Source organism: Moschus berezovskii, chromosome 9, assembly GCF_049115385.1.
Source record: "Moschus berezovskii isolate FMDL1 chromosome 9, NW_MosBer_1.0, whole genome shotgun sequence".
Taxonomy (NCBI): domain Eukaryota; kingdom Metazoa; phylum Chordata; class Mammalia; order Artiodactyla; family Moschidae; genus Moschus; species Moschus berezovskii.
Genome location: NC_142468.1, coordinates 41,084,124 through 41,106,848, shown reverse-complemented (window position 1 = coordinate 41,106,848; position 22,725 = coordinate 41,084,124). Strand labels below are relative to the sequence as shown.

The 22,725-nt window shown below is 41.3% G+C and overlaps 1 long non-coding RNA gene and 1 pseudogene across 5 annotated transcripts in view; one reads left to right on the top strand and one right to left on the bottom strand.

Annotated features, from left to right (window-relative positions):
- The window catches only part of LOC148776438 (uncharacterized), a 572,377-nt gene that overhangs the window by 79,458 nt on the left and 470,194 nt on the right, over positions 1-22,725 (bottom strand). Inside the window, exon 5 of one of the 5 annotated variants that reach the window (XR_016038191.1) lies at positions 21,555-22,310. The exons of the other annotated variants lie outside the window; for them this stretch is intronic. This is a non-coding gene — a long non-coding RNA (uncharacterized LOC148776438). Of the gene's footprint in view, positions 1-21,554; positions 22,311-22,725 lie in introns of those variants that run through there. 5 annotated transcript variants of the gene reach the window in all.
- LOC129562834 (dnaJ homolog subfamily C member 15 pseudogene) lies at positions 18,322-18,796 on the top strand (annotated as a pseudogene).

Sequence of the window (22,725 nt, the reverse complement as noted above, 5' to 3'; positions counted from 1 at the left end):
TTACACTGCCTGTCAAGGAGCAGCCACTCCAGCTTTCATAATCTGGAAATCAGGGGTGGGGTTAAAGTGTCAAATAATTTCTTAGTCTTCATAAACTTTTCATGCTGCAATGTGCTTCACGTGTGCTATCTTGGTAGCTCTTTATAACAGTATCACGATGAAGGGGGAAATAAATTGAATTGTGTCCATTTAACAGGTGAGAAAACTGAGGCAGAGACGGGTCAAGTGAGGTCCTGAGAGCCACAAAAAGGAAAGATGTGGAGTTCAGAGTCAAATCGAACCAGGATCTCCATACTGCGTGTTCTGTGCAGAGCTGATGGGGCTGGCAAGTGTGGGATGAGACCCTCACTACTTCTCCATTCTCCTGGGCACTGAGCATCCAAGAGCAGCATGTGGAAACAAGATACATTATGACTATGAGCTCAGATACTCTTGGGCTTCCAGAAATTGCCCACAGCCCCGAACTGGCTCTGTCTGACCTAGCTGTTCTCTTTGCACAGGTCTAGACTTCCTTGCCAACAAAGATTTAAAAGGAGTCATTTCTGTTGATTCACTGGGCTTAGGTATTTAGCTAATTCAGCTAAAATAAAGGTTCTGTTCTGGGAGAAGAGTTTGAACTTGTAGAGCTTATAATTCCCATGTTTCTATTTCTGGTTGTCACTGTGCTTCATGACATTTAGCAATTCTTTTGTTCTATTTAGCAAAAAGTTAGGGGCAAGCATCTATGATGCCAATGAGCATCGCAGATTTTAGCTGGACTGGAACAGGGTAGGTTATTTTGAGGATATTTTCTCACCACTGAGTGTAAACTAATAAAGGTATAAGATCCCATCTATGTGAGTTTATACCCCTTTGTGTGTACCACACAAGAGTCTTTTCTGAGCCTTTCACTAGGTCCCTTCTATTATACACATTGGATCCATGCTGTTATGAACTGGCACACAGGACGGCATACAGCAGGGTGCTCAGGCTGGGTAGCTCCAGCAATGGTCACTGGTCAGCCAGCTGGGGGTCAGATTAGACTTCAGTCTGCCCCAGCTTTCCCTTACCACATTGGAGAGATGGGTAGCTAAGATATATTCCCTTGAACCTCTCTAATCCCAAGGTTGAAATATCCCAAGGTTGAAATACACCCACAATGATATAATATTTGCACAAATGTAAGATAATTAAAAAAGAGGCAAGTACGACCACTCAGCCACAACAGCCGCCCCTAATTTATTGCCTTTAGTACCCACTAGATCATGGCGCGCTGACAGCATGATGAAGGAGGCAAGATGAACACACTGAGTGTCAGCACAGCTGGCTGATTTGCTTTTTAAAAATAACCCAGGAATGGATCAATAGGTAACCAGAGGCTGCATGTTCATCTTAATTTCTAAACTTTAAATATTAGTTACTATTTCCCCCTGTGCCCTGAAATTATAAGGAGTCTCCATTGCCTCAATATTGAGAACAAAGTGAGCTGAGTGCTGACGTGATGAAGCTGATGCTCTGTCTCCCCAGCTACACCTGCTCCTGCCCCTCCCCCCTGGCACACCCACACAAAGTGATCAGAAGCCTTGCAAAAGAACATGCCCAGGGACTTTCCTGGGCTTCCTTGGTGGCTCAGAGGTATGGAATCCGCCTGCCAATGCAGGAGATGCAGACTGGATCCCTGGGTTGGGAAGATCCCCTGCAGGAGGAAATGGCAACCCACTCCAGTATTCTTGCCTGGGAAATCCCATGGACAGATGAGCCTGGTGGGCGACAGTTCACGGGGTCGCAAAGAGTCAGACATGACTGAGCAACCGAACAAGAACAACAACAATACTTACAACAAAGATTACTCTTTCCAATGCAGGGGGCAAGGGTTCGATCCCTGGTCAGGGAATTGAGATCCCACAATGAGGTCAAAAAAGAAAGAACATGCCCACTTAAAGAGTTCAAAAACACCATCTGCATAGACCCAGGGTGGGTATACACTAGGAATCAGCCTTGTGAAATGGCTCTTTGGGAAGTGAGTACAGTCTCATGCTTTTGCATTCACGGGTGCTTGGGGTTCAGGTAACAAGATACAAGTCTCACTGGCCTGTGACCTACTAGAACCATGTCTCAAAAGCTGAGCTCAGGTCTGAGTGCCATATTTTAACCCTACAGTTTCACTGTCATCAGCTTTCTAAGACATGTAGTTCCCTCACATCCTGTATTGATCGGCAGTTGTTAACATGAACTGCAAGACAAAATAAAATAAAATTTGAACACTGGAAAGTCTTTGACCTTTGGCTTTCCCAGGCCAACAAAAGCAATGTAGGGTTGCTAATCTATATTTTTCTAGTGCATGTGTGCTAAGTCACTTCAGTCGTGTCCGACTCTGCAACCCTATGGACTGTAGCCAAACAGGCTCCTCTGTCCATGGGATTCTCCAGGCAAGAATACTGAAATGGGTTGCCTTGCCCTCCTCCAGGGAATATTCCTGACCCAGAGATCAAACCCATGTCTCTTATGTCTCCTTCACTGGTAGATGGGTTATTTACCACTAGCGCCACCTGGGAAGCCCTATTTTTCCTGTAAGGAATACACACAGAACAAAAACTCCACTTACTTCTATCATCATTTCCTTAAAAAAGCCTTCAAATGCCCCAAATTCAGACAAAAGTTCAGTCCCTCAAGCCAGAGTTTCTCAGACTTTAGAGAGCATCTAAATCACCAAGACAGCTTGTTAAAAACAGATTCCTAGGCCTCACTCCCAGAGATTTATAACATTTGAGAGCCTGAATTCTACATTTCTAACAAGTTCCCAAGTGATGCTGATTCTCCTGGCCTGTGGGAACACTGCTGTAAAAAAATAGAATTAGTTTGGTTACAGCTCACCACCTTGTACTATTTTGTCCAGGGTCAAAGAACACTTCCTCATACACAGGTCTGCAGACCCAGTGACCAAGTGTTACTTTTCACCAGATGCCACATCCTTCCTACTTGCACATCAAAGCCTATGTCATCCCTGGGTTTGAACAATTCCATCCTCTGTTGCATGGCTTTCATCAAAGGTTTGAAGGTGAATATACTGGTCTCCTTCACCACCCACCCAACATAACTCACTGAGTTAACAGCTTAATTCCTTCCCAGGAAGAAATGTGGGGGTAAGGAGGGAAGGCTCTAGAGACAGGGGAGCAGTGTTTGTCTAGACTAAATGGTGACTAATATAGGTCTTCCTTTAGTGGTTTGGCTGTTTCTGCCAGACACATATTGCCTTGGAAACCACCTGGCCTGCAGAATTGCCGGTAGCTGAGTCCTGCAGCCAGTGAGTTATCTGCTGAGTTCTTCCTCAATACACCTTTACTGGAAAGGGCACCAGCTCACACCTCTCCTGGCCCAGGTTCTACTCTAGAAACACAACTTTTTACTTCCACCGAGGAAGTGACCCAGATGGACGGAGAGACTCACTCACATTGTATCCGAATATATTACCTATAAAGCATGCTCACAAATATGGTCTTTTTGAATCTTCAAGCCAACCCTAGGAAAAAGTTCTTAGTAGCTCCATTTCTTAGATAAAGAAACTATGTACATTCAGCAAACCTCTTCAGTGTTACCCAGAAGGTTTTCTATGTCACAGCAGTCATTCTACCCTGGCTGCACCATACACTTATTTTTGAGATTACTCTCATTCAGTTATGTTCCTCTTTCTACCCTTTCTAACACAGAAAGGTGGCAAAGGTCAAACGTGAAGCTAAATACAGAGAGGAGATTAACTCTGCTATTTCTGTAATAGGAAAAACACCCCCAAATCCCTATAGCAACATCACAGAAAAGCGACCCAATTAATTCAGTGAGGAGATCAGCCACATTGATCGGCTGAAGAGTCAAGTGGACAATACAACTCATTGATTGGATGTTTTATTTTTCAGAGGCTTGTGTAGACATAGCCACAGGCAAGTCTCTTCTGAAAGTGTTACCATGGCAGCAGCCAATTGGTTTGCTCATCCAGCGTCCTTTGGTTCCTCAGGCAGTCCTTTTAGAGACTCGGTCAGAGGTCTGCCTGCCTAGGTCAGGATCTGAGCACCTCTCCTTGGAATGGATCACTTTTCTAACAAATGGGCTTGTCTTTCAGGACAGTCTTATTTCAATTACTAAGTACCTATTGATTCTTTACATTTACAAATTACTATGCTCCTTTTTGTTAGCAATCCAAGCACTGAAAGAGGACCAATAGAGTTATCACCGGCTTACAGACAGGCATTAAAGCCCAGAGAGGGTTAGGTCACCCAGCAAGCTAGACTGGGGCCAAAATTGTTTCTCCCAGTTTGAATATACTCTGAACTGTCTTCCGCATTTACAGGGATAAATCAATGAAGATGCATTAACCTTGAGAATCAACTCAATTAAGAAAGAACAGAGAGGAATTGGAAGAGACATCTTATCAGGACCATACCAAACGGATGCCTCATGAAATCTCAACTGGAGGAAATGGACTCAAATGAGAGGGAGATGTTCAGAGTACTTAATAGTTGTTTTGTGCCTGGTCTTCACTTTGTGCCAAGCACAGTTCTAAGTGTTCACGTAGATAACTCAGTTAATCCCTAGTTTGGTCCTAAGATTTAGGTACTATCCCATTTTATAGGTGAAAAATGGAGTCTTGATCAGGGTAGTTTTCCCCGAGGGCAGCAGATTTGGGATCTAAACAAAGTACTTTAACTCTGCAGGATATGCTTAGGTGCTGTGCTAAACGGTTCTCAAAGAACGAATGTTCTAAAGTATTTATTTATGTTTTAAAGTGGAATAAAAAATACAGAGAGACCAAATGTATAAATCAAATGTATAAACACTGTTATTTTCTCCTTTCCTTGAAGCCTATTTCTGTTACAGTGTCACAGTCAAAGCAAATACAAATTGGTCTACAGCAGCTCTGAAAACTAGAATTTTAGTGACTCCTCCTAAAGTGACAGCAAAGAGGGTGACTTTCATCACACAACACACAGCCAAACTTTGTTCCATTAGCGACTATTTTTCATGGTCCCGTTAGAGCCTTCAGTTTTCACTGTACGGTAATCAACTACTAACAACTGTGATTTTCTCAGTCGGTTTCTTATAAGTCTTCAAGCAACAGACTGGAGTCTGAACGATGATGAATTCTTCTTATTCTCTGCCACAGACTCCAAGTAACCTTGGAGCAGACACTGGAGAAACAGTAATGAGGCTCGAGTTTCTGAGAGAAATCCTGAACTCAACTAACAAAGAGATCAAGGTGGAGTGAGGACTTTGGCAGGCAGCTCACTGCTGGGCTCATTGAAGGCAATAGTTCACGCCTACTAATGTTCACGCCTGGGAGCTGCAAGTCTTGGCCCTGGGCTAATATGTGACTAGAAATTCAGGTGTAAAAAAGCACATGTGCCAAAATCAGCTGTTTCTTAGCAGTTGAGTTGAAGCAGCTGAGGGAATCTAAAATACGTTCTCAGCAGATGTGCGGCAGTGTTTGAAAGTCAGAACTGTTGAGACAAGATGGGAAGTCTGAGGCTTGAATTCCAAAAAGGGAGAAGGGAGTGAGGAGTTAAGGAAGAAAAATGTATAGTCTTTTGTTTTTGATTTATCTACTTTTCCATCTCAAACACCAGGAGTTTCAGCATGCAAAAAAACACACATCCAAGCCCTGTCTTGCATGCATCATTTGCCCACAAAATAATTACACAATTAAATCACACCCCGTTCAGGATCCTTTAGTTTTCTCTTCAGGCTCAGCTCTTTGGAGAGCACTGGCATGCAGTCCACAATTCACATACCCTGCTTTTTTTTTTTCCTTCACATTGTGCCACAGTAAAGTATTGAAATATATATATATATATATATATTTTTTTTTTGTCAAAAAGATCATAGTTGTACTAGAGTGGGTAGCCTAGCCCTTCTCCAGTGGATCTTCCCAACCCAGGGATTGAACTATGATCTCCTGCATTGCAGGTGGATTCTTTACCAACTGAGCTACCAGGGAAGCCAGAAAGAGAGTAAGAGATCAGTAAATGACTAATTCAACGATGACACATTCATATTTGAGTGTGCACAGAGTAACAAATGTGCCCCCAAATGGGTATAACTAATCTACAGGAAGGCTTCAGAGAGGAAGTGATACATGTGAATATTAGAATTGGGCCTTAAAACGTGTTGAAAGTGAAAGTTGCTCAGTTGTGTCTGACTCTTTGTGACCCTGTGGACTATACAGTACATGGAATTTTCCAGGCCAGAATACTGGAGTGGGTAGCCTTTCCCTTCTCCAGGGGATCTTCCCAATCCATGGGTTGAACCCAGCTCTCCCGCATTGCGGGCGGATTCTTTCCCAGCTGAGCCATAGAGGGGAAGCCCAAGAATACTAGAGTGGGTAGCCTATCCCTTCTCCAGTGGATCTTCCTGACCCAGGAACTGAACCAGGATCTCCTGCATTGCAAGCAGATTCTTTACCAATTGAACTACCAGGGAAGCCCTAAGTTAATTAACTGAGTGTGCACACTCAATCACTTTAGACTCTGTAATCCTATGGACTGTAGCCTGTCAGGGTCCTCTGTCCATGGGATTCTCCAGGTAAGAATACTGGAGTGGGCTGCCATGCCCTCCTCCAGGGGATCTTCCTGACCCAGGGGTTGAACCCACATCTTCTGTGTCTCCTGTATCGCAGGCAGGTTCTTTACCCACTGAACCACCTGGGAAGCCCTCAGAAAGTCGCTCTGTCATGTCCTATTCTTTGCAACCCTATGGACTATACAGTCCATGGAATTCTCCAGGCCAGAATACTGGAGTGGGTAGCCTTTCCCTTCTCCAGGGGATCATCCCAACCCAGGGATTGAACTCAGGTCTCCCGCATTACAGGTGGATACTTTACCAGCTGAGCCATCAGGGAAGCCCAAGAATACTGGAGTGGGTAGCCTATCACTTCTCCAGCGGATCTTCCCAACCCAGGGATCGAACTCGGGTCTCTTGCATTCTGGGCAGATTCTTTACCAGCTGAGCTATAAGAGAAGTCCTTTTTCTCCATGGGATCTTCCTTAGCCAGGGATCCTAAAATGTGTTAGGAGTTTATTAAACATTCAGGAGAAAAATGCACTCATTAGTAACTGGCTATTGCATGACATTGTATACATTCTGATTTAAAATGCAAAACTCGTGCACATGTCAGATTTTTAACATCCCATCTGAAATGGTTTTCATCTCTTTGCTTTATTAATGCAAATGCTTTCACAACAGAAAATTTCTGTCCAGGCTTTCCTGAGTGTTAAATAAAATAGAATTTCCTTCTTATGTATGTATGACACACTTCCTTTTCCTTTTATTATCATCATCTGGATGTGGTAATAAAAGATGTGGTAATAAAAGATTTTGAAACTAAGTACTCAGATATATTAGAATTCATACCCCTTCAGTTCAGTTCAGTTGCTCAATCGCGTCTGACTCTTTGCGACCCCATGAATTGCAGCACACCAGGCCTCCCTGTCCATCACCAACTCCCGGAGTTCACTCAAACTCATATGCATTGAGTCGGTGATGCCATCCAGCCATCTCATCCTCTGTTGTCCCCTTCTCCTCCTGCCCCCAATCCCTCCCAGCATCAGGGTCTTTTCCAATGAGTCATCTCTTCGCATGAAGTGGCCAAAGTATTGGAGTTTCAGCTTCAGCATCAGTCCTTCCAGTGAACACCCAGGACTGATCTCCTTTAGAATGAACTGGTTGGATCTCCTTGCAGTCCAAGGGACTCTTAAGAGTCTTCTCCAACACCACAGTTCAAGCATCAATTCTTTGGCGCTCAGCTTTCTTCACAGTCCAGCTCTCACATCCATACATGACCACTGGAAAAACCATAGCCTTAACTAGACAGACATTTGTTGGCAAAGTAATGTCTCTGCTTTTTAATATGCTTTCTAGGTTGGTCATAACTTGTCTTCCTTATTCGTTTTCTTTGATTAGGATAATTTTTTGACTAGGTGGATAGAAGCTAAAATTTCTTCATTTTGCAAAATAAACACACGAGAACTTCTTTTTAACAGTTTGTGTGTGTATAAATATAGCTTAATTTTTACAGTTATAACTATGAGGAAGTTAAACTATGGTAGAGCCATGAAAGTTGGAATGTTTTGGAGTTTAAAAAAATACTTTCTAGAATGATCCTGAGATTCATCCAGTGTTCTGATCATTTCAGGCTTATTCCTAACAAAGTTGTGGTTGGCACAATATCAGGACCTTGAAAAAAGTATCTGTTGAATGTATTGAGCAAATATTAAAAAAAAAACAGTGGCCATATGCTGGCAAACATGGTGATATTATCTCATTTTATCTTTAAATCAAACATGTAAGACAGATATTGCTATTAATCCTGTTTTATAAACGAGAAGACCAGGGCTCTAAGGATTCAACAAATTGTTAAGGTCACACATCCTAAATGACAGAGCCTGAATTCAAACACAGGCTGGTCTGACTCCTAAACCTTGTGTTTCAGTCACCATATGTTCTGCCCTGTTCTAGATCCTGGACTCACACAGACTGTAGGGTCTGAATTCTTGGGAGCTTACATCATACTGGGGAGTACAAAAGGTACTTGGTACAGTCACGAGGGCTATAAAGACAGGTGTGTTAGATAGTGGAGCAGGAAGGAGGGACTTGTTGATGGGCTGCTTTGGTATTTTGGGTCATGTAAGATCTGAGAAACTTGACACAGGAAGCTCTGTTTTCTTAGAGGAAATTCAGAGGCTGGAGGGGAAAAGGAATTTGAGCTGCAAAGATTGAAACCAGGTTTCTCAACTTAAGGAAAGGGCTTGGCACTTGGTAGGACAAAACATGGCTTCCCTGGTAGTTTAGCTGGTAAAGAATCTGCCTGTAATGTAGGAGACCTGGGTTTGATCCCTGGGTTTGTAAGATCCCCTGGAGAAGGGCATGGCAACCTACTCCAATATTCTTGCCTGGAAAATCCCATGGATAGAGGAGCCTGGTGGGAGAAGTCCCATAGGGGTCCATGGGGTCTCAAAGAGTTGGACGTGACTGAGCAACTAAGCACACACAGGGCAAACCATAGCAATGCTGACTCACTTGAACATCTGAATGGTTACGTATTGCCTGCCATGATGGGAATGAGGCAAAAACTCTGCTGCACAAGGTGCTCACAAAGATGCACCGCTTCTTGAACACCCAGAGAGGCACCAAAGAAGTGGTTTGGGACACACTTTGTAGTCATGTTATGATACAGGACTTTTTGTGATTGTTTTCTTTTCCCTGATTCAATCTTTGTTTGTTTATGTTTCTGAAAATGGATCTTTCAGGCCTCTACCCGTGAACTAGCTAAAATTTTTAAAGTAATTAAAACTGGATATAAAAAGGCTTAACCACTGTATAGTACTAATTATTCTAAGTGTACTAATTTCAAATATTCTTCCAAATAATAACATCCATTTTAAAGAGGATACTCTTAATGGCCCAGATATATTGTATTCATAAACATCTTCTTTATTTATAACACATTCTGCAAGCACCATGATGGTAAAGGCCAAGTGTTACACATCTTAGTATCTCCCTCAAACTGAGCACTGCCTAGCATTTTTGTATTAATGATTTAAGATTTAAGCTCATGAGAAAAAGAGATCTTTGTCTTGTTCACTCCTGTATCCCCAACACCTGGAGGGGTGCCTGACACACAGAAGAGCTCAATAAATATTTGATAATGAATGAATGACATATTAATTAAAACAGTGCTAGAAATATAGTAGAGACTTAAAACATTTCCTAATGAATGAATAAATGAGGTTCAAAGACTTCCTTCCACCCTAAACAATTGAAGGAGTAGGGACAGAGGGAGCTGAGATGGAATCTGCTTATTGTGTAGTGTGCGCGCTGGCGGTGGACGGGAGGGGTTGGGGGTGGGGCAGATCTTCCTCAATACTATGCTTATAGTCAGTTATCTGGCTCTGCTATACATAAATGTACTTTTTTTATGTTCCTTAGATTTTAGAATAGTTGGTGGCATTCTTTCTCCCTAAAATAATGGAAAAAGAAATAATCTGTAGTTTTAGGCTCTATATAGCTTACAATTAGCTGCCATGAAACAACACTATCTATGTGTCTCATAAACACATTTACATCAGTTCTAAAATGTGTTTTACATTGTACACTATACGCTAGCATTTTGAGGTTTTTATAACTCTAAGTTCCAGAAATGAAGCTGTAGAAGTCCCAGATTTGTAGCAAGTAGCTGAGAGAACATAGTTTGAAAGTCACTTTACTTACAAAAGCCACATATTTTTTCAATCTCAATTATCCAGGATAAAAAAAAGTAAAAAAATAAACAAAAAGCCTCTGTGTTGTCAAACAGTCTTGATAAGTCTGAATGCTAAAGCCCATGCCTTTAACCCACAACAGCTTCTGGGTCCAGGCTCTCTGACAGGATACTAGCCAGCAGGTTCCAAACCAGGAAAAATGCAAAGGGCGAATGAAGAGGGCTTGAGGGTTGCTGGGAACAGTAAGAAAGGGCAGCAGAGAGCCAGAAAATTAAAGTAGTAATAGCCACGAAAAGGAATACAAGGTGTCCACATAGCCCTTCTGGAATTTTTCTGCACAAGAGCACTTAGCACCACACCAATATTTAAGGGCATTACTCTACAATGCAAAACTTTATTGCGTTAACTTTGCCCCAAAGAAAGAAATATATTGAATGTTTTCTGTTTAGGCAGGCAAGGGACAGATAATTGCTTGTTTATGAATTTTATTTTCAAAAAAATGCTTATTTTCTCAGAAGAAAGTTCTGCGTTAGTCACTGTAAACCCTGAGGTTTGGTTGTCATAATTCAATCCACTTTCACTTCTTTAAAGGAGTCTATAACCAATCCAAACATGCAAAGGGACAATGGTATGGCTACAGGGACAGCATACAGGAAAGTGCTTTGCTATAAACATTTGTATTCGGTATACCATTCTCTCAAGAACATTCTATTCCAGCACTTAGCAATCAGTTTAACTCTCAGCCAGCTAATTCCAAATCTACAGACGAGATTACCGAAACCTGGGACGATGCCAAGGGCAGAAACTCCCACCCCTCCCTCCCATCCCCCTTGTCTCCTCTCTGTTCCCGTGCACTGTTTTCATCCTGTCTTCATTCCAGCCCCCTTTCCTCATGCCACTAGTGAGCAGCTCTTACGCGGACACCCCTTCCTGCCCTGGCTCCCCTGAAAGGTGGCTACTCTACCTCAGCTTAATCCACAATGCAGCCTTTCTGAAAACAAAACTTTTTGACTGTTGATTTCTCAACTTCCACCTTATTGGGTCTTACTGGAAGAAATTTTCTTCCTCAGAAACTTTTTAATGCTTTCCCTAGCACTCTAGGTGGAGAAGGCAACGGCAGCCCACTCCAGTACTCTTGCCTGGAAAATCCCATGGACGGAGGAGCCTGGTGGGCTGCAGTCCACGGGGTCGCTAAGAATCGGACACGACTGAGCGACTTCACTTTCCACTTTCACACATTGGAGAAGGAAATGGCAACCCACTCCAATGTTCTTGCCTGGAGAATCCCAGGAACGGGGGAGCCTGATGGGTGCCATCTATGGGGTCGCACAGAGTCGGACACGACTGAAGCGACTTAGCAGCAGCAGCACTCTAGGACTATGACTTTTGCAACAACCTATGTGTCTCAACTATCTGTAAACACTGTTCTATGATAAAATTTAGTTTCTATATTGTGTCCCAGTTTTCCTTTATCGAATATATATACTCATCACAGAAAATCCAGATTATATAGGAAAAATATACTTTAAAAATTTCCTGTAATTACATCAGCCTAATGATAAGCAGTGGGCTTCCCTGATAGCTCAGTTGGTAAAGAATCCACCTGCAATGCAGGAGACCCCAGTTTGATTCCTGGGTTGAAAAGATCCCCTGGAGAAGGGAAAGGCTACCCACTCCAGTTATTCTGGCCTAGAGAATTCCATGAACTGTACAGTCCATGGGGTCGCAGAGTCAGATGCGACTGAGCGACTTTCTCTTTCACTTTTCTATGATAAGCAGGTCGGTATTTCATGCATAACCACGCACGCGTGTGTGCACACACACACACACACACACACACACACGTTCATTATATTGTATATAAAGTTATGCAATCTGGTTCTTCACTCAGTGTTGTAGCTTAAATATTTTCCCATATCATTAAATACTTATTCAAAACAATTTAACACATATAATTCTGTCATGAAATATATCATTGCCATTGTTGAATCATTATTTTACTGTTAAATATTTAGGATCTAAAAAATGCACGCTTGCAGCTGAAACCCAGAAGAATGCAAAGAACTGAGGGATTTTAAATTTTGAAGCAGAGTTTTGGACTCCTGTGTGTGTATGTGGTGGGGTAAGTTTGGCATTGATAGGTAATCAATTATGTGTGATTTTGACGCAGGTACCTTAGTTATTGCTCTCATTATAGTGGGCTTTCACATTCTTTCATTCAGGTACCACATACATAAGGAATGATGACAGGACCTCAGTCATCTGTGTGCCATTTGCTGTAATAAAGACATATATTATGACCACATCTAGCTGTTTAAAAATCTTTTAGCTACTATATAACATAAAGTCATGCCTTATATAACTAAATCCACTTTGAAGTGAGCTATTTGAGTATCTGTTTCCTTTCCCCATCCTGCTTTCAATTCTGCATCTTACATTGGAAATAATCATAGCAGGTATTTCTATAGTTTATTAACTATATTCTTTAGCAGTAGAAAAATAAGTGCTAAAAAAATTTCCTTTTTAATATTTCAGCACAGAGTATTGCTATTAAGTTTGAAAGAAAAATTGTACCAAGAATAAATTACTATACTATGAATAAGATAATAAATCTAGGAAGGAAGCATATTATGAAAATTCTTCAAAAGAATGAAAAACTATAAATGTACATTGTGGAGGGGATGTAGTTTGAGCCTCAGCCTCTTACTCCCCACTGTGAAGGTTCAGACATGTCTATAAATCCTTATCACACTGGTAGTGAAGGAAGACACAAGAAAAATTAGTTCCTATGGAACCCAATATTTTTCTCGCGGGTGGGGTATGTGGCAAAAGGTGAACCCACTTTGTTGGAATGGCCGTGGAACTTCTATGGTGGCCCAGTAGAAGTCCAGTAGGGGTAGGTTGGCAGTGACACTAAATATTTTCCTGGGAAGAACCCATCCCAATGAAGGAGAGACTCAGTTGAGATGCTCGTACTCATGTAAAAGTCTTGCGTATTGGTGAGGAGCAGGAAGTCTACCCACAGCATGATGCCTCTCACTACAATCAGTTTCTGACCCAGAATCCTGGAAACATGGCTGGGTCCTGGGAAAAGTGAGGACTGGAAACTAAAATGGAAAGAATATAAGCCAACTCACTGGGGTTCAAGACCCACTTCCTTAGGACCTTTCTTAACTATAGAAGAAACCTAGTCTTCTTACTCAGTTGTAGGCTATGGGACAATCTGGATATTTTCAAAGCAGCCACCAGGATATATGACCAGGTTTGGTAGCTCAATGGTAAAGAATCCGCCTGTGATGTAGGAGATGCAGGTTCGATCCCAGGGATGGGAAGATCCCCTGGAGAAGGAAATGGCAACCCATTCCAGTATTCTTGCCTGAAGAAGCACATGGACAGAGGAAGCTGGTGGGCTACAGTTCATGGAGTCGCAAGAGTTGGACACTAGTTACTAAATCACCACAGATACGGCGGAAGACAGACAAGGCTGTTAGGCAGAACCCAGCATATGTACAATGTCTAGAGGGTACTGTAAAAGGCAGTGGGGTCAGCAGTGGTACGGGGAGGTGGTGTCATCCCTGGTGGAACTTCAAGTAAATACATGTGGTGTGAAAGCTGCTCCTAAGCACACATAAGGCACCGCCTGGGAACTCCCAGGGGAAATTAGGGGGAGGGAGTTTACAACACACCAGGGTTCCTACATGAACAGGGAGGGGACAGAGCCAGGTTAATGGGGTTATAGGTGTCGGGATTTAGTTAAGTCTTATGATTTATGTATCACAGACATATGCTATTTTAGTGCAGAAAGACTTCAATTTTAAATAAGTTTTGGAAGCAGTGAACTTCAAAGACCTCCTTTGGGGTCAATTAAGACCTGCATATGTACCTTCAAATATTTAAGAGAATATTTCCTCAATGGAGGGGCAGCTATGCTAATGTGAACTTAAATAGGAAGAGACTGATAAAATGGCCTCTGAAAAAAGTTTCTGTGTTTTGTTTTTAAACTGATGAATCCACATTCATACTTTACATGAATAAAGTTCTGTATACATAGGGATATGATGGCAGCAATAAACTAGTGAATTATGCCCTAAAGATGTATCTCAACATGTTTTTTCCTTTTGGAGTATGGTATATATGGGCTTCTGTGGTGGCTCAGGTGGTGAAGAGTCCTACAATTCAGGAGACCCGGGTTCGAACCCTGGGTTGGGAAGTTCCCCTGGAGGAGGAAATGGCAACCCATTCCAGTATTCTTCCCTGGAGAATTCCATGGACAGAGGAGCCTGGTGGGCTACAGTCCACGGGGTTGCAAAGAGTTGGACAGGACTGAACGACTAACACTTTCACTTTTAACACTTTGTTGTATATACCACCTTTCCCTTCCCCATGCCTTTTTATTTCATTTATTTAAAGTTTTATTTATTAAGCTCTACGTGATGGACTGTACGGATAACATAGATGTATAAGGAACAGTCATTAATCTTATGGGTACTCCATGCTTCCGTGTGATACAATCCAAACCAGCAGAACAACCAGTGTGGGCACTGAAACATGTCAAGTCCGTCGCTGGTGAAAATTCATAATACAGTTTTAAACTACTGCGTTTAGTGTTTATGTGCTTTTACTTACTATAGAAAGAACACATCAAATCTTAAACTGTTTGCCTAATTTACTTTTGAAAGTGTGAACCACAATAAACTATCCGAGCACAGACTGAAAAGAGCAGAATGTTTTGTAATAATTCTAGGAGTAAATGTGTTTATCACTGTTTTCATCAATTTATAGTTTTTTCTTTAGGAAATATTAAGGCTCACCATGGATTTCAAAGGGAAAATATTCAACATACAAATGTTCACTTAGTTGTCTCAGGTACACATGCAGAGCTGAAAGTATGATTTAAATATATATATGTCAGGTAAGTGAAATATTGATCCTTGCAAGATACATTTTGTTGAATGTGGATCCAGAAAACAATCTTATATGAGTTATACATATCTACTTTGTAAATAATACCCTTTTATAGGTAATAACAATGTATATGTTCATATCCAAACACAGAAGGTTATTTGATGCTTATAGGATCTTAACACACTGTTATTTCACTGTGGAAAAATAAATTATAAAGAGAATAATGGAGAAAAAAACAGAAAAGTGGCCTTCTTCCTTCTAGACAATAGATGGTAAATTTTCAATTTTAATGCAGCTCTAGCACACATTGGAGAAGGAAATGGCAACCCACTCCAGTGTTCTTGCCTGGAGAATCCGAGGGACGGGGGAGCCTGGTGGGCTTCCGTCTATGGGGTCACACACAGTCAGACATGACTGAAGTGACTTAGCAGCAGCAGCAGCAAATAATGTATTGTAGAACTGTTTTCTCTTTTCAAAAGAGATAAGGAGAAAGTTCATATTCTATTGCTAAAATCTACAGATAAATTCCTGTACAAGTAAAATCAACCATAATATATATATTAATATATAATTAGTCTAGTTCTTGGTAATTATCAGGTTATTTAGGTTAATCTAGAAAAGGTAATTGTTAGTGATAAAGCATAAGGAAGAGAAGTTTATAAATCAATAATCTATGGATTAAAGACTTTGACATCTTTTTAAATTATCTAAATAAGTAAACTGCCATAATGCACCTTTAAGGAAATGGCCGAGAACCCAAGTCTACTCTGATTTGGCATGCAAATGAGCCATTCCATACTAATATTATCTTGACTGCAAAAGGAATACTCTTTGTTTACATGTAAGCTGGAAGCTCTTAAACAATAATCTTGAGAATTGCAATTATACTATACTCTCTGAGGCCAAATTATGATCTCAGTTATATCAGGGACAATACAAAGAGTCCTGAAAAGGGATAAGAAAGGGACAAAGAGAAGAGACAGGAAAACAAAGTGGCCAGAGAAATGCTTGGCAGAAGCCTAGCATAAGCCTCATCTCTCTCCCAGGCTTTCTGCCTGTCTGCGTTCACTGTTCATCCAGCACCAGCTTCTCTCTCCTCAAAGAAATGCCAGCGAACCCCTGCCAGTGATTCATCAATACCAAACATGTCAAGATAAACAGACTATAAGGCCATATTGCGTGATTCTCCAAAGAAATTGCTTCTCATAAGAACAAGATTTTTCATTTGCAAGATTTACAAAATCAGGAACTACATCATAATTAAGTCTGCACTGTTCAATGAATTTTTTTTAAACACATTGGCACTTTCCTCTTGAAACCAAAAATGCTCTACTTCTTGACATGCATGTTTGTTTGTTTTAAATAAGTTAAACAGATATTTACTTATGGTAATAGAGGAAAAATATACCAACTGCTTGGTATACTTAGTATGTAGAGAGGGGCAAAGATTCAGGGGTTCTCTGCTGCAATCTGCTGCTGCTAATACCTTGCTCTGCATTCTTAGGGCAGTGTATTAACCTTTCTGGGCCTCAGTTTCTACAGCTTTAAATTGAGAGAGTAGGATATGTATAAGGCTGTTTGTTTGTTTGATGATCTGTGATCCATCAATACCAGTCAATTCCAAAATGTCATGCCAGAGATACCATTTGGAGGGTCCGTTAAAGTAAAAGGTGACTGACCAGAGGGATCATAGAGGATTTACTATACTTTTAAAAAACGAAATATAAGCTATTATTTCCCCCAAATCAACTAAACATATTCTAAGACCCCTGACATCATCTGATGTAATCCTTATCACTTGATTTAAGCATTTTCTTTGAACTTTCTTGGAAATGCATACATTTTACTGTTGGTCATCTCCCCTGACTCTTAGATTTTAGAGATGGGAAAACTGAGGTCGTGGCATAACTCAAGAGCAAGAATAAGACCAGAGCCCAGATCTCATGGTTCATGCCGAGTCATCTTTCCATTGCCAAATGTTTGAGTTGGACACATGGCCCATGGTTAGGCCTTGACAGTCCCACTGAGGATCAGGAACAGACTTATTTCAACAGCTTACATGTCAAGAGCCACCAAGAGGTTAGTAAAATAAAGGAATACTATACCATCATCTGGGAGAAGGCAATGGCAAGCCACTCCAGTACTATTGCCTAGAAAATCCCATGGATGGAGGAGCCTGGTAGGCTGCAGTCCATGGGGTCGCTAAGAGTTGGACATGACTGAGAGACTTCACTTTCACTTTTCACTTTCACACATTGGAGAGGGAAATGGCAACCCATTCCGGTGTTCTTGCCTCGAGAATCCCAGGGACGGGGGAGCCTGGTGGGCTTCCATCTATGGGGTCACACAGAGTTGGACATGACTGAAGTGACTTAGCAGTAGCATACCATCATCTAACTAAGAAAAAACATTCTTCATTGTGTTCAAACCACAGCCAAGGGGACACCAGATTTTCCTGACACATCTGTAGCTGAAGAAAGAAAAACTGAAGCAGATGTGGGGTTAGTCTCCTGCATGGCCTCTGAGGCCCTATTTCTTTATACCCATATCCTTGTGTAGTTCCCTGCACCTTATATCAGAGATGGTATGTGGGACCAATAGTGAACAGTAGAAGTGATGCTATTACTTCTGAAGCTAGGTCATAAAAGGTATTTGGCTTTTGTCCTCGGTTCCTGGCAGAAAGTTTCTAAAACCCTTAGAATTCCTGAATGATAAGGGAGATTGAGATGAATCTTGGCAGACCCTAGAGAACTTCAGGAGGGGGTTGGATATCAGAAAGAACAAGCCTTCATTAGAAGTTTAGAACTTTCAGCCCCATGCACCAACCTCCAGGAGAAAGGGGATGGAGAGCAGGTTAATTATTAATAATTAAGTTAATTAATCATGCCTACTAAATGAAATCACAAAACCCATGAACAATGGGGTTCGTGTGTATATCAACATGCTTCAAGGGAGGGGTGCCTGGAAAGGGCATGGACGTTCCATACCCTACCATCCTCTCCCAGAATAAATTTTCCTAATGCACCTTTCTATTTGGTTATTCCTGAGTTGGATCCTTTATAATAAAATAGTAATTGTCCGGCCAGGCGGGAGTGGCTAGGCGAAACCCGCCAGCGCGTCCGGGCCTCACTAGTTTGTCCCTGCGGCCGCCCTGTAGGCAGCGCGGCGCTCCGAGGGCCCCGAGCTGCGCTGCCATGGCTGCCCGGGTCGGCGTCGTGCCCGCCGGCGAGGGCCTGCGCTACGCCGTGTACTTGCAGCCCCCCGCCCAGCCGTCGGACGCCGACCTCGACCGCGGGCTGAGCTTTTCATCCTACTATAAAGGAGGATTTGAGCAGAAAATGAGTAGGCGAGAAGCAAGTCTCATTTTGGGTGTAAGCCCATCTGCCAGCAAGGCCAAGATTAGAGCAGCTCACAGGAGAATCATGATTTTGAATCACCCAGATAAAGGTGGATCTCCTTACTTAGCAACCAAAATTAATGAAGCAAAAGACTTGCTAGAAGCAACCACCAAACACTGATGGATGCCCAAGGACCACTCTGAAGGAGAAAAAGGGGGAACTTATAAAAATTGTCCTGCAAATTAATCTAAACCATGGCCTTCGTAATTTTCATACATGTACTGACCCCAGTGATTTCTTCCATGACTAATCTATGTAATAATAAAAGATGAACAGTCAAAAAATAAATAAATAAAAATAGTAATTGTAAGTAAAACACCTTTCTGAGTTCTATGAGTCATTCTAGCAAGCTCCTGCATTTATAGTTGAGTGGGCAGAAATATGGGTAGCTTGATGTCTGAAGTGGAGACAGTTTTTGGGGCTGAGCCCTAAAACTATGAAATTTCCACTAACTCTGGGAGTTGGCCTCAGAATTGCATTGAGGTTTTGGATATACTGTTGGATGGTGTGAGAAAAAATAACTCTCAGGCTTCTCGCTTGCTTTCTTTCTCTCAGATCTCTCACTCTGGGGTAAGTCAGCTGCAAAATCTGGAGGACACTCAGGTAATCTATGGAGAATCTGAATGTTGAGGGACCGAGGCCTCCTGCCAGCAGTCATGTTAATGAGCCACTGCGGGAGTGACTGTAGAACTGACACCTTGATTGCAGCCTCATGAGATCTTGGTTTAAGCCACTTCTAGATTCCAGACCCTAAGAAACTATTTGAGATAATAAACGCTGTTGTTGTAAGTTGCTAAGTTTCAGGGTAATCTGTCACACAGCTGCTGCTAAGTCACTTCAGTCGTGTCCGACTCTGTGTGACCCCATAGACGGAAGCCCACCAGGCTCCCCCGTCTCCGGGATTCTCCAGGCAAGAACACTGGAGTGGGTTGCCATTTCCTTCTCCAATGTGTGAAAGTGAAAAGTGAAAGTGAAGTCGCTCAGTCGTGTCCGACCCTTAGCGACCCCACGGACTGCAGCCTACCAGGCTCCTCCATCCATGGGATTTTCTAAGCAACAGTACTGGAGTGGCTTGCCATTGCCTTCTCCGCTGTCACACAGCAATAGATGACTATTACAATACATGATTCCTTATATCTATTCCATTTTAAGATACTGTCATAAAATCCACCAAAGGTTGATCCTAGAGTTTAAAAAACAGAAGTCAAAAAATTACACTCCAATTTTCAAATACAATATACGGTCTGTTTAATATATACCATTTATTAGCAGAAATCACAACTACTTACAATAGCTAATTCACCATCACCTAGTTTCAAGTTTCAGTGGCTCTCCTAGACTATTTTCTTCTATTGTTGTCATTGAAATTATTAGCATTCTATTTAGTTATTTTTAAACAAGCAGTGGAAAGGATATCTACCTGTACTCCTAAGAAATAAAGTAGATCAAGACATTCTAGGGTCTGTTTTTTTCCTCAATGCCTAATTTATACCATCCAGATGGGTTCTAAAATATTTACAGAAGTTACAATATTTAATAACAATTATATGTTGTGCAGTTCTTTATGTGAAGTTTTAGTTCATAAACTCAGATGTGTAAAAAATATCTGATTTCTTCACTTTTTAAAAAATCAAGTTAATTTGGTCCCTGATATCTATTTCATCAGACAGATAAGAAATCTAATCTCAGTCTTGAGGCTTCCTCCTCTCCATCTCCCAGCATCTGCCCAAGTTCTTAATCATTGCCAAAGTATCAGGGAGGATCTCTGGCCTTCAGTTTCTACCCCAGCCCTTTATATGATTATTTTGATACTGAAGCATGTTTTCTTCTAGCCCAACCTGGGCTATATGCTTGCAGTGGTGGGAGGAAAACTTAGGAGAAAAAAAACACTACATAATCCCTCAACAAAGCATCCTATGGCAGGGACTCAGAGAATAAATTAAATGAAAGAAAAGAAACAAGCAACAAGGTGCCAGCCTTCAGGTTTCTTAAATACTCAACAGGAAACAGAAAATGCAAAAACAACATACTAAGGGATAAAAGCAAGTTATTGTTAAGAAGTACCACTTAAATTGCAAGAGCTGGGGGAATCCACAGAAGAAAATGAAGGGAATAGAGTGGGCTTAATAATAGTAAATATATGCATATACAATCCTTCATATTATGTATGCAATTTTATACATTATGAAGAACTTTTCCACATTTATAAATTTGTTTGAAGTACTCTTTACAATGAAGTTAGTAAGACACAAGTTGACAACTTCATTTTACAGATGAGGAAACTGCCTCAGGTAGTTTTGCTGACTTTCTCAGTATCACAGGGCTGATTAGGAGTGGAATATGAAACTGAGCTCCTCTTCTACCAAGGCCTTTCTCTGCCTCGTCTTCCACTTCTGGGTGAACTGTTTCCCTGAAAGAGGTTAAGTTCTAAAGCAGGATTGGAAGCATTTACATGGAAAGAGAGAAGAGGCTTGAGTGTGACAAGGAGTTTGGGGAGCAGTGGGAGAATTTGAAAAATACATGAGAAGGATGTAATTAAGGCCAAATTCCAGATACAGAAGAGAAAAGCCAGGGCATGGAAAAGTGAAAGAATGCTGAGTGGTGACTAAGGGAACTGTTGATATGAGACAGCAAAATTTCCCCCAACACCCCCTGACTTAGAAGATTACCTCCTTCATCTCTTCATACCTAAACAGTCACCAAGAAAATAGTCACTAGTATCTCCAGCTAGTAGAACATTATGCAATCTAGGCATATACAATAGTTTGTTGGCTCTTTGGGCCCTTTCTAAATCTTAGACGCAGTTAGTCACATCATTCTCATTTCCTGTTCTCTAAGTCCTATATCCAAGGCTCAGTCAAACCATGGAGGGAGATATTGCCAGTTTACATCCAGACCACTACAATCAAGTGGATATTGCAATAAGGTGAGTCACACGAATTTTTGTTTTCCCAGTGATATACAAGGTGTGTTTATACTGAGATGGTTTGATGGCATCACTGACTCAATGGACATGAGTTTGAGTAAACTCCGGGAGTTGGTGATGGACAGGGAGGCCTGGTGTGCTGCCACCCATGGGGTCTCAAAGAGTCAGACATGACTGAGCGACTGAACTGAACTGATACTATACTGTAGTGTCTCAAGTGTGCAATAGTATTATGCCTAAAAAATGTACATACTTTCACTAAAGGTACTTTATTGATAAAAATTTCTATCATCTGAGCCTTCAGCAAGTCAGTCTTTTTACTAGTTGAAAGTCTGACCTCAATGTTAATGGCTGCTGACTGATTAGGGTGGTGGTTGCTGAAGGCTGGGGTGGCTGCAGCAATTTTTAAAATTAAAACAATGAAGTCTGTAGCATCAGTTGAATCTTCCTTTTATGAACACTTTCTCTGCAGCATGCAAAGCTTTCTGATAGCATTTTACCCATTGTAGAACTTCTTCCAAAATTGGAGTCAATCCTCTCAAACCCTGTCAGTGCTTTATGAACTAAGTTAATGTAATCCTCTTAAGTCCTTTGTTGTCATTTCAACAGTCTTCAAAGAATCTTCACTAGAGATTGATTCTATCTCAAGAAACCACTTTACTTTTTCATCCATAAGAAGCAAATCTTCATCTGTTAAAGTTTTATCATGAGATTGCAACAATTCACTTACAGCTTCAGGCTCCACTTTGAATGCTAGTTCTCTTGATGTTTCCACCACATCTGTAGATACTTCCTCCACTGAAGTCTTGAATTCCTTAAACTCATCCATGCAGACTGTAGTCAGTTTCTTCCAAACTCCTGTTAATATGGATATTTTGATCTCTTGTCATGAATCACAATTGTCCTTAATGTCATCTAGAATAGTGAATCCTTTCCAGAAAGTTTTCAATTTACTTTGACCAGATTTATCAGAGGAATCACTATCTCTGGCAGTGATAGCCTTTCAAAATGTATTTCTTAAAGAATAAGACTTGAAAGTCAAATTTATTCTTTGATTCATAGGCTACAGAATGTATGTTGTGTTAGCAGGCATGAGGACAGCATAAACCTCATTGTACATCTCCATTAGAGCTCTTGGGTGACTGGGTACATTGTCAATGAGGAGTGATATTTTGAAAGAAATCTTTTCTGTTGGTCAGTAGTCTCAACAGTGAGCCTAAAAGAGTCAGTAAAGCATGTTGTAAACAAATGTAGTTTTACCTAGACTTTGTTC